Raw genomic sequence first — 13,644 nt, 5'->3', positions numbered from 1 at the left:
TGGTCTCGATCTCCTGACCTCGTGATCCGCCCGTCTCGGCCTCCCAAAGTGCTGGGATTACAGGCTTGAGCCACCGCGCCCGGCCGAAGCCTTTGTTTTTAAATTATTTGTACAGTAAAAATAAAACTATAGGGGGAAAAAAGGCTGAAATGGGGGAAATCTGAGCTCTGACATGTAAAGATCCTATAGACCCACATTATCCCATACAGTAGCCTCTAGCAACATGCGGTTAGTCAGCACATGAAATGTGGGTAGTTCTATATTGAGAAGTACTCTAAGCGTGTAATAAGTGTAAAAGCTGGAGTTTGAAGACTTAGTACAAAAATGTAAAATGTCTTAAGAATTTTTATACTGATCATATGTTGAGATGATAATATTTAGGTATGAACTAATTAAAATATATTAACACATATTTTACCTGTTTATTTTTACTTTTTATGTATTTTTTTGAAACGGAGTCTCTATTATCCAAACTGGAGTGCACTGGTGCAGTCTGGGCTCACTGCAACCTCTGCCTCTTAGGTTCAAGCGATTCTCTTATCTCAGTTATGCGCCTCAGCTTCCTGCATAACTGAGATTACAGGTGCCCGCCACCACACCCAGCTAATTTTTATATTTTTAGTAGAGACAGAGTTTTACCGTGTTGGACAGGCTGGTCTCAAACTCCTGACCTCAGATGATCCACCTGCCTCAGCGTCCCAAAGTGCTGGGAAAGGCGTGAGCCACTGCGCCTGGCCTAATTTTACTTTTTAACATGTGGCTACTAGAACATTTAAAATTACGTTTTTAAGTTTGTGTTGTATTTCCATTGAACAGCATGCTATAGAAAATGGGCAAAATAAATGAATAGGCAATTCATAGGAGAAATATACATGATAGATATATGAAAGATGCTGAGTTCCGTAATGATCAGAGAAATGAAAATTTAGAAAAAAATTGCCTTTCAGGTTGGCAATATATAAAATAATTGTTTATATCAAATATTGGCAAGATTATACAGAAACAAATATGTTTACATACCAGTGGGAATATAAAATGGTACTATTAATAATTTTGGAAAGCAACTTGATACCCGTTAATTCTACTTCTAGAAGTATTGTCCTACCTAAATACTCAGTGTATATCTATGAGGACGTTCAAAGTAGTATGGTTTGTTAAGCAAAAAATTGGGAACCGTCTTAATGTCCACCAATGGGAGATAGCTTAATTTCTGGTACATCCATATAATAAAATGCTGTACACCTATTTGAAAGGATATGATTGATGTGTTATATATTGCTATGGAAGGATATCCGTAATATGTGTAATGAAAATAATAGAATATTAATTGGCTAGCATAATTTTATTTGGGTTTGAAAATAACATGTTTTTTTTATATATGCATAAAATAAATCCGGAAAAACAAATACCAAACTGTTAACTGTGGTAATCAGGACTGGGTCTTCAAATTCACCCCTCCTCCCCTGTCTGTGGAGTCTGCTTAGTAAGTTTTTCATGTTTGAGATTTTTGTGGAGCATGTGCTTATAAATTACATGTGTTTGGAGAATAAAGCTTAGTTAAGGGAAATAATGTTTGTGGAAAGTTGCTTAGAGGAAATGCAGTATATTACTGGTATAGGTACTCTAAAATGTCTTTTGAATTAAGTCAGGGTTAGAGGGTTTTGTCTCTAAACCCCATCTTATTGGTGTTATGCTATCAGCCTGTATTGAGAGACTTTATAGGTAAAGTCCAATTTAGGGGGCTATTTGGTATTATCTATTAAAATTAGAATGTTCATACTCTCTAACCTGCTACTTCCACTTCTAGAATTTATCTCTGGAAACACATATCTGTCCACAGACCTATATGTACACACATGTATGAAGAATGTTTATTGTAGCATTAATCGTAACATTTGTTAAAATGAATGAATGTGAAGGAAAATATTCTAGACAGAGGTTACAGTATGAGCAAAAGCAGAGTAACTAGTGTGGTCTGGAAAAATAGAAGATTACTTATTCACTGTGAAAAATTGGTAACATGAAAAAAGCAGAACAATGAAGTATGACTTCATTTTTGTAAAAGTGGTATTTGCTAGTATATAAATAGGAAATATCTAGAACAATCTATTCAAAACTGCTAATGATTGTTTTCTTGGTAATGGACTTTCACTTTCTATTATGTATATATATATATATTTTAATGTTTAATTTTTCCGATTGCTTTAAGGATCTTGTGCTAATTGACATTTGTATCAGCTAGGCATTGACGTAGTACTTATTTTTGTATCTGTTGTTATGGTTCCTTGCATTGTTATTAGCCTTTCACTATTCTTTTTTTTTTTTTTTTTTTTGAGATAGAGTCTTCACTCTGTTATTCAGGCTGGAGTACACTGGCACGATCTTGACTCACTGCAACCTCTACCTTACAGACTCAAGCGGTCCTCCCTCCTCAGCCTCCTGAGTAGTTGGGACCACAGGCGCATGCCCACCTCGCCTGGCTAATTTTTTGTGTTTTTGGTAGAGAGGGATTTCGCCATGTTGTCCAGGCTGGTCTTGAACTCCTGACCTCAAGGTGATCCACTGCCTCGGCCTCCCAAGTGCTAGGATTACAGGCATGAGCCACTGTGCCAGGCCAGCCCTTCACTATTACATGTAAATAAGTAATCTATTTTTCCAGACCACACTAGTTACTCTGCTTTTGCAGAGTAACCTCTGCCTAGAATGTTTTCCTTCACATTCATTCATTTTAACAAATGTTTTGATGTGTAGGGCCTAAGCTAATTTGAATGCAAGCTGAAATGCACATAACTGGTTGAGTCATGGGAACTGACTTGCATGTGTCTTTCTCTTTTTTCGCTTGCAGAGGAGAGAAATTTGTGCTTAGACTCTTGAGGGCCTATGAGATCAAGGAGTCTGTCTTTAGCCCTGCCCTTTGGACTGTTATCTGAGCCTGAAGAAGAGAGACAAAGAAAGCTTGCATTGGGAGGCTGAGGTGGGAGGATCTCTTGAGCTTAGGAGTTTGAGACCAGCTTGGGCAACATAGGGAGACCGCGTCTCTATAAAAAATTTTAAAAATTAGCTGGACTTGGCAACATGCTCCGGTGGTCCCAGCCACTTGAAAAGCTGAGGTGGGAGAATCACGTGAGCCTGGGAGGTGGAGGCTGCAGTGCACCATGATTATGCCACTGCACTCCACCCGGGGCAACATTGACTGTCTCTAAAAGATATGTATCTATAAAAGAAAAGAAAAATGGTAGAAAAAAAATCTGTACTTTCCCAACTGCTCTTTCTTCTGCTTCTAAACTTATGTGTGCGTTTGTTCGTTCTTACTACTGTTCCTGAACTTCATTCTCAGAGACAGAAGTATCTGTCCCAGGTTCTAACTTCGTGTTCTAGAGCTGTCTATACTACTTCTTTTTCTGGCCCTAACTTCCATTAGGTAACTTCTCTTCCATCTCCTTTTTGTAAATTAAATCTTTCTTTCTTTTTTTTTGTCTAAAAATAGTTTTGTTCTATCACCTAAAAACCAAAGCCGTATAATAACTCTGCCTCCCTTTCTTAAATCTTACCTTTTTTCCTATGTATTTTTTGAGAGGAAATTTTGCTCTGTCGCCCAGGCTGGAGGGCAGTGGTGCGATCTTGGCTCCCTGCAACCTCCACCTCCTGGGTTTAAGCTATTCTCCCGTCTCACAGGCACTCACCACCATGCCCGGCTCATTTTTGTATTTTTAGTAGAGACAGGGTTTCACCATGTTAACCACAAGACTGGTCTCCTGACATCATGCGATCCGCCTGCCTTGGCCACCCAAAGTGCTCGGATAATAGGTGTGAGCCACCAGGCCCAGGCTCTTCCCCTTATTTTAAACATTTATTGCCTAATCTACTTCAATTTGACTTTTACAGCCATCACTGTACTAGAACTACACTCACTCCAGATTGCCAACTCTTAATAGCTGAGTCTTAACTTCTGTGACAATTCCATTTTCTCCTTGCAACTCTTAACTCTGTATCCTGATTTCTCCTGTTTCTGAACCTCTGTTTCTGACTAATCTTGTCTCTTTTTTCTTATACATTATTTCTCTGGATAGTGTCATTCACCCACATGATTACAACCACTCCCAATCCCTAATGACTACAAAATCTGAGTTTCTAGATAGAGTGTTTACTATCTCTTGAACGCTTCCATCTAGATGTCTTTGTAGGTGGATCGGATTAGGTATGCTCAAAATTGAACATTTTGTTGTTCATCCCCCAAATCTAACGTCTAGATTCCTACTTTCTTAGAGTTTCTGTGTTCGTTAATATTACTGCTCTACAGTCACCCAAGATAGAAACCCATTTGTGATGCTCCTCTTTCATCTTCCACATTTAGCTGATCAGAAAATCCTGTCTATTCTACCTTTGAAATACCTCTTCTCCATTGCTCAAGTTCAAGTTCTCACTGCCTGGACTATGTTAGTCACTTCATAATTGGTGTGTTTGTCTCAAGACTCAAAAATCCAGTTTGTTCCTATACTGCTTATCAGAGTTGTCGTCTTCTCTTTTTAAAAGACCAGTCTTCTTATATATTTTTTTATATGTACTTTCCCTGGATAATGTAATTCACTGACATTACAAGTATTCCTAATCTCTGATAACTACCAAATCTGGGTCTCTAACTAGAATATATACTGTATGTATGTGTTTTTTTTTTTCTTTTTTGAGAACCTGTAATGACACAACTTATAGACCAAATGCTGAACGAAAGAGAGACAGTGGGCTACATAATTTCATTCATATAAGGTACCTTAACAGACAGAACAAATCTATGGTATTTGAAGTTGGGATCATGTTTCCCTGGTGGGACAGAGGCTGGAAGGAAGCATGAGGGGACTTGGGGGACTGCGACAATTTTGACTTTCTTTATCTTGGTGCTGGGTAAACAAGTACATTCAACTTTTTTTTTTTTTTTTGAGATGGGGTTTCGTTCTGTCACCCAGGCTGGAGTGCAGTGGCGTGATCTCAGCTCACGGCAACCTCTACCTCCTGGGTTCAAGCGATTCTCCTGCCTCAGCCTCCCAAGTAGCTGGGACTACAAGCGTGCACTACCATGCCCGGCTAATTTTTGTATTTTTAGTAGAGATGGGGTTATACCATCTTGGCCAGGCTGGTCTCAAACTCCTGACCTCAGGTAATCCACCACCTCAGTCTCCCAAAGTGCTGGGATTACAGGCGTGAGCCACCGTGCCCTGCCAAGTACACTTACCTTTATACTGTGTTTTAAATACTGGCTCTCCATGACTTGCACAGCAATGTCCAGAATCAATAGCATGGCTTACTGTTTTTCTGAAATTGTGTGATCTTGGTTACTTAATCTCTTTGGCTTCTATTTTTTTTTTTTTTTTTACATTAATTTATCTTAGAGACATTGTCTCACTTTGTTACCCAAGCTGGAGTGCAGTGGCATGATAATATAGATCATTGTAACCTTGAACTCCTGGGCTCAAATGATCCTTTCACCTCAGCCTCCTGAGTAGCTAGAACTACAGGTGTGTGCCACCACGCCCAACTAAGTTTTTAATTTTTTGTGGAGAAAGAGTCTCCCTGTGTTGCCCAGGCTAGTCTTGGGCTCCTGGGCTCAAGTGATCCTCCCACTGTGGCCTCCCAAAGTGCTGGGATTGCAGGTATGAGCCGTGAACCACACCTGACCTGTTTAGTTGTTTCTGAAATGAAGAGGATGGAGTTCAGTATGTTGTCATTTATCTCTTAAAAAAAAAAATCAGATGAAATCTTATGGAGATGCCTCAATATATAAAACACAAAAACAGAGCTACTCTCGTTGAAGTTGGTATCCTTTCCAACCTTCCCCCCTTTCCTCCCTACCCCACCTCTATTGTACCGCCTTGAAACTTTTAAAACTCCAGGGAGCGTAATTTGAAGACTACTGGGTTTCTAAAGGTTTAACTCTTTTTTTTTTTTTTTTGAGACAGAGTCTCATTCTGTCGCTCAGGCTGGAGTGCAGTGGCACAGTCTCAGGTCACTGCAACCTTCGCCTTCCAAGGTCAAGTGACCCTCCCACCTCAGCTTCCTGAGTAGCTGGGACTATAGGCACACACCACCATACCCGGCTAATTTTTGTATTTTTTGTAGAGATGGTGTTTCCTTGTATTGCCCAGGACTCAAACGATCTGCCTGCCTTGGTCTCCTAAAGTGCTGGGATTACAGGTGTGAGCTACCACACCTGGCCTCTTGCACCTCTTAAGATGAAGTGATTTCTTTGAAATTACATCACTCTCAAATCACATAGTTTTTGAATAGGAGTAGGAGTGGTTTTAGTGTTACACTGGCTCTTGTGCTTTCTTCCTTTTAACTAGTCCTTCTCTTAGGTTCAGAAACTTCCTTTCTTTATAACAGAGCCTGTCTGCACACTATACAATGTCATTCACTCCAAGGGCACTTGGAGTTCATTCAGTTTGCCACCAACTTCATATTAGATAATTCTTACACAAATATTACCTCCGTGATTACATGTACTTTACTTTGATTTACCTCTCAAGTAGTGTTTGTTCTGTTCTCTGGGTTCTCTTGGCATTCCCCAAATCCCTTTATTATTTATTATTACTTTTGTAGGGGTGGGGTCGTGCTGTGTTGTCTGGGCTGGTCTTGAACTCCTAGCCTCATCAATCCTCCTGCCTTAGTCTCTTGAGTTGTTGGGATTACAGGTGTGAGCCACTGCACCTGGCCAAATCCCTTTATTATAATGACCATTCATGTTTGATGAATAAATGAATGGTATAATGAAAGAATGAATGAGGCCGGGTGCGGTGGCTCAAGCCTGTAATCCCAGCACTTTGGGAGGCTGAGACGGGCGGATCGCGAGGTCAGGAGATCGAGACCATCCTGGCTAACACGGTGAAACCCATCTCTACTAAAAAATACAAAAAAACTAGTCGGGCGAGGTGGCGGGCGCCTGTAGTCCCAGCTACTCCGGAGGCTGAGGCAGGAGAATGGCGTGAACCCGGGAGGCGGAGCTTGCAGTGAGCTGAGATCTGGCCACTGCACTCCAGCCTGGGCGACAGAGTGAGACTCCGTCTCAAAAAAAAAAAAAAAAAGAATGAATGAATACTCAGGTGGGGAATATATGTATTCTGTAAATTTCATCGTACTGCAGAAACTATATAAACTAGTAGGTAATTTTGCTCAGGCTCTTCTCATGTTGATGAAAAGAACCAAACTCTCTAAAATATTTGAAGAGATTTATTCTGAGCCAAATATGAGTGACCATGGCCCGTGACACAACCTTTAGGAGGTCCTGAGAACATGTGTCCAAGGTGGTTGGGGCACAGCTGGTTTTATACATTTTAGGGAGACAAGAGACTTCAATCAAATACATTTAAGAAATTCATTGGTTCCATCCAGAAAGGTGGGACAACTTGGAGGGTGGCCTTCCAGTTTATAGGTAGATATAAAAATTTTCTGGTTGACAATTGGTTGAGTTTATCTAAAGATCTGGGATCAGTAGAAAGGAAAAGACTGGGTTATGATGGTAAGAGGTTATAAAGACTAAAATTTTATCATGCAGATGAAGCCTCTGGGTGGCAGGCTTCTGAGAGGATAGATTGTAAATGCTTCATATCAGACTGTCTGTGTTGATGTTAATGCCAGTGAGGTTTAATGAATATGTCTGAACCCCACTTCCCATCATGGCCTGAACCAGCCTCAGGTTAAATGTTAACAGTGCCCTGGATGAGAAGGAAGTCCATTCAGATGGTTGGGGGGGCCTTAGAATTTTATTTTTGGCTTACATTCATATAAAACTGACCTTGATCTCCTTGGGAACTGAATGAGACAGGAACATTTTTCTCAGCTGATCAACAAGTATAGTTTGGTCGTTGGCTGTGTGTACCTAGCACATGCTGGGAGTGGCAGACACCCTAGAGAAAGTTTTATAAAATATACCTGCAGGAAGCTGGGCACAGTGGTGCACACTTGTAGTCCTGGCTACTCGAGAGGCTGAGGCGGCAGGAGGATCTCTTGAGATCAGGAGTTTGAGTCTAGCCTGGGTAATGTAGCAAGGCCATGTCTCTTAAAAAAAAAAAAAAAAAAAAAAAAAAGGCCAGGCATGGTGGCTCACGCCTGTAATCCCAGCACTTTGAGAGGTTGAGGTAGGCTGATCACGAGGTCAGGAGTTCAAGACCAGCCTGGCCAACATGGTGAAACCCCGTCTCTACTAAAAATACAAAAAATTAGCCGGGTGTGGTAGTGCGCACCTGTAATCCCAGCTACTTGGGAGGCTGAGGCAGGAGAATCACTTGAACCCAGGAGACTGAGGTTGCAGTGAGCTGAGATCATGCCACTGAACTCCAGCCTGGGTGATAGAGTGAGAATCTGTCTCAAAAAAAAAAAAAGATATCTATACCCACATATATACATATAGACACACACACACCCCTGCAGGAACTTGATGATTGATGATTGTGCTTTTGAATGTCAAACCATTAGTCAAATTTATTTAATCAAAATGATTCAAAATATTGAATCATGAAGTAATTAAAAAACCTGAGCCGCCTTCCTCACTCTCAATAAAAAACCTTCAGAATTCAATGGGAAATAAACCTTTCTTTAAAAGTATATTCGAAAGAAAAGCCACGTTACAGGAGAGCCATGTTGCACAACTCTGATTTCTGCAGGGTTTAATGGAAGTAGGTTGGAGCCTGTTCTGCTTCCTGCTGGGTTCTTTTCTGTATATTCATTTATCGTTGCCTCTCCCTGCTTGCTTTATTCACATCTTTTTTGGTATCTCAACTGTATTATTTACCCAATTCATTTGTTCAGCAAATATTTATCGAGTGTTTTCTTTGGAAGATCTGATTTAGAAACCAGGCATACGGAGGTAAATAAAAATGCTCTCTCTCCAGGACATGTGAAACAGGCAATCATGAAATTAAAATAGTGGATAAATGAGGTTATTGCAGTGTAAACAAGTGTATGGACACACACAGGAGATAGTGACTACTTGGGAGGATAGAAGTCTTTCAAAGACAAGATGACATTTGAATTGGGAATCAAGAAGAAAGTGTGATGACCATGACAAAGGGAGCAACTCTTTATGAAGTAGAGGAGAGAACAAAAGTTACTGTTTCAAAAAAGGTTGGTATACTTAGGACATATGGAAATAGAAAGTACCTGGAGAATGTGATAGAGTGAGATACTGAAGAGGGCCGTATTTTACACTAAGAAGTTTGGACTTTAACTTATAATCAGTGGAAGATTTTCTAAGCATATTCTAAGGAAAGGGGCATTCATTAGCGCTTTAAGAAAAAAACTACTAGCTGTGTGGAAGGGTCTCAAGGCAAGAACATTTATTTAGGTTCTATTCATACTGTACAATTAGTAAATATCTCAGGTGATATGAGTGGGCAAGTTGGGAAACTTAAAAACAGAGCACTGGGCTGGGCCTGGTGGCTCACACCTATAATCCCAGCACTTTGGAAGGCTGAAGCGGGCGGATCACCTGAGGTCAGGAGTTCGAGACCAGCCTGGCCAACATGGCAAAACCCCATTTCTACTAAAAACACGAAAATTAGCCAGGCGTGGTGATGGGCACCTGTAATCCCAGTTACTCGGGAGGCTGAGGCATGAGAATCACTTGAACCTGGGAGGCGGAGGTTGCAGTGAGCCAAGATCACGCACTGCCCTCCAGCCTGGGGGATAGAGTGAGACTCTGTCTTCAAAAAAAAAGAAAAAACAGCACTTGAAGGCTGGGTGCAGTGGCTTTTGCTTGTAATCCCAGCACTTTGGGAGGCCAAGGCGGGAGGTTCACTTGAGCCCAGGTGTTGGAGACCAGCTTGGGAAATGTAGTGAGGCCGCATCTCTACCAAAAAATTTAAAAATTAGCCGAGCATGGTGGTACATGCCTGTAGTCCTAGCTACTCAGGAGGCTGAGATGGGCAGATTGCTCAAGCCCAGGTGGCAGAGGTTGCAGTGAGCTGAGATCATGCCTCTGCATTCCCACCTGCATGGCAGAGTGATGCTTTGTCTTAAAAAACCAGAGCACTGGACATTTACATCAGAGACGTAGTTTCTGGGACCTTTGCTCTTAACTTGTGATCTTTTACAGGTTTCTTAGTTTTCTCATCTTGAAAATTGAGGGTTTTGGACTAAATGATAATTGTAATTATTATTGTTTTTTAACATAAACTCAAGATTTTATTGTCTTTGTAATAAAAGAAAAGATGACACTTAGAACTGGATTACTTGGCTCTTTCTCATCTCCTCCCAGTTCAAAATGCTTGCATCTTTTAATAGCCAGCATTCGCTTAGATCTGCAGTTGGGCTCGATGCACTCAAGCCTTAGCACAATCTTCTTTGTAGTTTTAGACTTCTTCTGGAAAATCAGCTTAGTTTGCCCACCATAGCCGCTCTGCTTCCTGTCATAACACCACTTTTCGTGGGCATACAGAGAATCCTTGCTCTTCTTGTACTGTGTCACTTCGTGGGGTTGGTGCTTGCCACACTTACTACAGAAAGTCCTGTGGGTTTTAGGAATGTTCAACCATGTTCGCGTGAGTGCTGTTGCCATGGAAGGTAATCGTAATTCTTTCTGTAACTGTGCTTCTTAACAAACAAAAACTTGAACCTTGGCTGGGCCAAGGGGTTTGGAGTTTGATCAAGATGGTGAAACCCCATCTCTACTAAAAATACAAAAATTAGGCCGGGCATGGTGGCTCATGCCTGTAATCGCAATACTTTGGGAAGCAGAGGCGGGCAGATCACCTGAGGTCAGAAGTTCGAAACCAGCCTGGCCAACATGGCGAAACCTCCCCCCCCCAACTAAAAATATAAAAATTAGCTGGACACGGTGGTAGGCGTCTGTAATCCCAGCTACTCGGGAGGCTGAGGCAGGAAAATCGCTTGAACCTGGGAGGCGGAGATTGTAGTGAGCCGAGATCACGCCATTGCACTCCAGGCTGGGTGACAGAGGGAGACTCCATCTCAAAAAAAAAAAAAAAAAAAAAAAACTAGCCTGGCATGGTGGTGTGCGCTTCTAGTCCGAGCTAATTAGAAGGCTGAGGCTGGAGAATTGCTTGAACCCAGGAAGTGGAGGTTGCAGTGAGCCAAGATTGTGCCACTGCACTCCAGACTACGTGACAGAATGAGACTCCATCTCAAAAAACAAAACAAAACAAAACAAAAAAACCCCTAAACCTTAATTAAGCGACTTTTCACTTACAATGGCTGTGACTTTTTCTGAGTCTTACTGACCCTTTGTAAAACAGGATTTCCTGCTTTTGTTCTAGCATTTCTACTTTTTTCTGTCTTAGTGTGAGTATATTTTCTACATTGTCTGAAGTACATTTAGCAATTACTCCAAATTGCATCTGAATTATATTAAATTGAAGCAGTGTTCTTTGCCTTATGCCTACCATTTACCCAATATGTTTTATTGGTTTCTACAAAGGTAACAATGCCAGTTCTCCATTAATTTTTAATGAGCAGCAAAATCATATGAATATTCTAAAAACCATACGTAACTAACAATATTCAAAATATATGATGACTGCACATTTGCCAAAATTGCCCGTCACTACATGTCATCCCCTGTGAAGAGTAGAAACTGGTGTTTGTTGGATGCCGACTTCAGTTGCACTTGCCTGAAACAGGCACCGGTCATGTACCTGGGGAGATGCTGGTTACCCTTTTCTTCCTTTCAGAGAGTTATACCAAGAGATAAGAAACAATTAGCACTTCCTAATTTATGTATGTGATTGATGCTGTCCAGTGTGTTGGGAGTCATCTCTGGCTTGTTTTTCTTCTCTTGGACAAATGTGTTAACAGTAAGTTCTACTGCTGTTTGCAGGAACCTGTGATGCATTATCTCCATTTAAGAGAGGAAGAGGCATATAAAGCCCATGGGAAGTTCATGGGCTTTACAATTAGACAGACTTGGGCTTGCATTCTGGCTTCATGACATACTGAATTTGGGCAAGTAATTTAACCTCTTCAGTTTCTTCTGTGAAATGAGTACAGTATCATCTGCCTTGTAGGGATATGTAAGAGGAGTATCCATATTATCAAAGGTGCCTAGCAGTATCTGGCACCTGGTAGATAAGTCTGCAAGCTTCTCAGTGTCTGAAGCTCCTTCTGCAGAACCTGAAACATATTGTATTCTCAGTGAACATTCAGCATGACACAGCACCTCTACTGTGATCGACAGAAGTGTATTGAATTAATGGTAAACAGTAAATGTTAATTTATTAATTGCTTTTTGAAAAATGTAAAACAAAGTTTTTCATATCTGTTGCATTTTCAAAATTTCAATTATAATTATTCTTTAAGTACTGCTCTGCAAATAGACTAGTAGAATTGTTAAGCATTAGGTAATTATTCTACAGTGGGCAGAGAGAATGTAAATGTAATAGATATGAAATATGTTTTAAAAGCTTATTGGTTCCAACAAAATATACTCCCATATTTTACATACAACATAAATGTTATATATAATATGTGCATGGGTGGCTAAATTCCACATACCAGATGATAAAGATTCTGTAATACTAGTACCTTCAGCTCTTCAGCTTTACCCAAGGGATTTGCCCTTATTGCCAGTAATATTATTAATATTTGGTTCATTCTCAGGTTTTATTTCAGAATTATGCCTGTGATTATTGAGTATCTGCTATTTGGCATTCTTTTTTTTTTTTCGAAGTCAAACTGTATCCAGCTTTAGTAGAGATACTTTCCATAAACAATCATGGTATTTCAGGCAGGACATGGGCAGACAATCATTAGCAGTATACAACCACTTTCTTTCCCCCCCACCCTATCTCTCTCTCTCTCTCTCTCTGTCTCTCTCTCTTTCTTTTTCTTTTTGATGGAGTTTCGCTCTTGTTGCCCAGGCTGGGGTGCAATGGCCCGATCTTGGCTCACTGCAACCTCCATCTCCTAGGTTCAAGTGATTCTCCTGCCTCAGCCATCCGAGTAGCTGGGATTACAGGCATGTGCTACCATGCCTGGCTAATTTTGTATTTTTAGTAGAGGTGGGGTTTCACCATGTTGGTCAGGCTGGTCTCGAACTCCTGACTTCAGGTGATCTGCCCGCCTTGACCTCCCAAAGTTCTGGGATTACAGGCGTGAGCCACTGCGCCCGGCCACAACTTTCAAACTCCCTTCTTCAGTAGACGACCAAAAATCAGAAAGCCACTCTAAAACCCAACAAAGTCTTCATCTGATGCTGTGAACAGGGAAAGTTTAGAGTGAGGGCTGACATTTCACATTTAGCATATTGTTTAACAACTTTTCACCAGCTGACCCTGACTTTCAGGAAGTGAAATGAAAATAGCAGAATTTATCTGAAGAACCAATGCTCTTTTAACGGATGCCATCTCAGTGGCATCACTGGAGAGTCCAGATTGCCTTACACACTGGTAACTAGTGATTGGGGATCAGGTCCTAACAGATGTCTGGGTTTAAGGGAGTTAAGTCTCTGCTGAAAAGTGGAAAGGGAGAAGAGGACATAAAAACAAATTTGTTTTCCATTCCACAAAGTTGTACGTGCCAAGGTGGCCATGTGTGTTAAAGTCAGGGAATCCCTCCTCCTGGGAGCCAAGAGGAACTCTCTCAAAACTAGAAGGGAAAGGTGTTTTCCCCACATTAGTCCAGCTTCGGAGACATTCTATTAGT

At 41.0% G+C, this 13,644-nt stretch overlaps 2 pseudogenes across 1 annotated transcript in view; both read right to left on the bottom strand.

Annotated features, from left to right (window-relative positions):
- The window catches only part of LOC105518466, a 10,623-nt pseudogene extending 5,330 nt beyond the window's left edge, over positions 1–5,293 (bottom strand). The window contains exon 1 of the transcript XR_001002837.1: positions 5,228–5,293. The product of XR_001002837.1 is annotated as a phosducin-like protein 3 (transcript). The remainder of the gene's footprint in view (positions 1–5,227) is intronic.
- A 6,255-nt stretch (positions 5,294–11,548) lies between these two features.
- The window catches only part of LOC105518462, a 4,302-nt pseudogene continuing 2,206 nt past the window's right edge, over positions 11,549–13,644 (bottom strand).

Source organism: Colobus angolensis, unplaced genomic scaffold, assembly GCF_000951035.1.
Source record: "Colobus angolensis palliatus isolate OR3802 unplaced genomic scaffold, Cang.pa_1.0 Scaffold109, whole genome shotgun sequence".
Classification (NCBI taxonomy): Eukaryota; Metazoa; Chordata; class Mammalia; order Primates; family Cercopithecidae; genus Colobus; species Colobus angolensis.
Note: the sequence above shows the minus strand (reverse complement) of the source record. Positions and strands in the feature narration are given on the sequence as shown.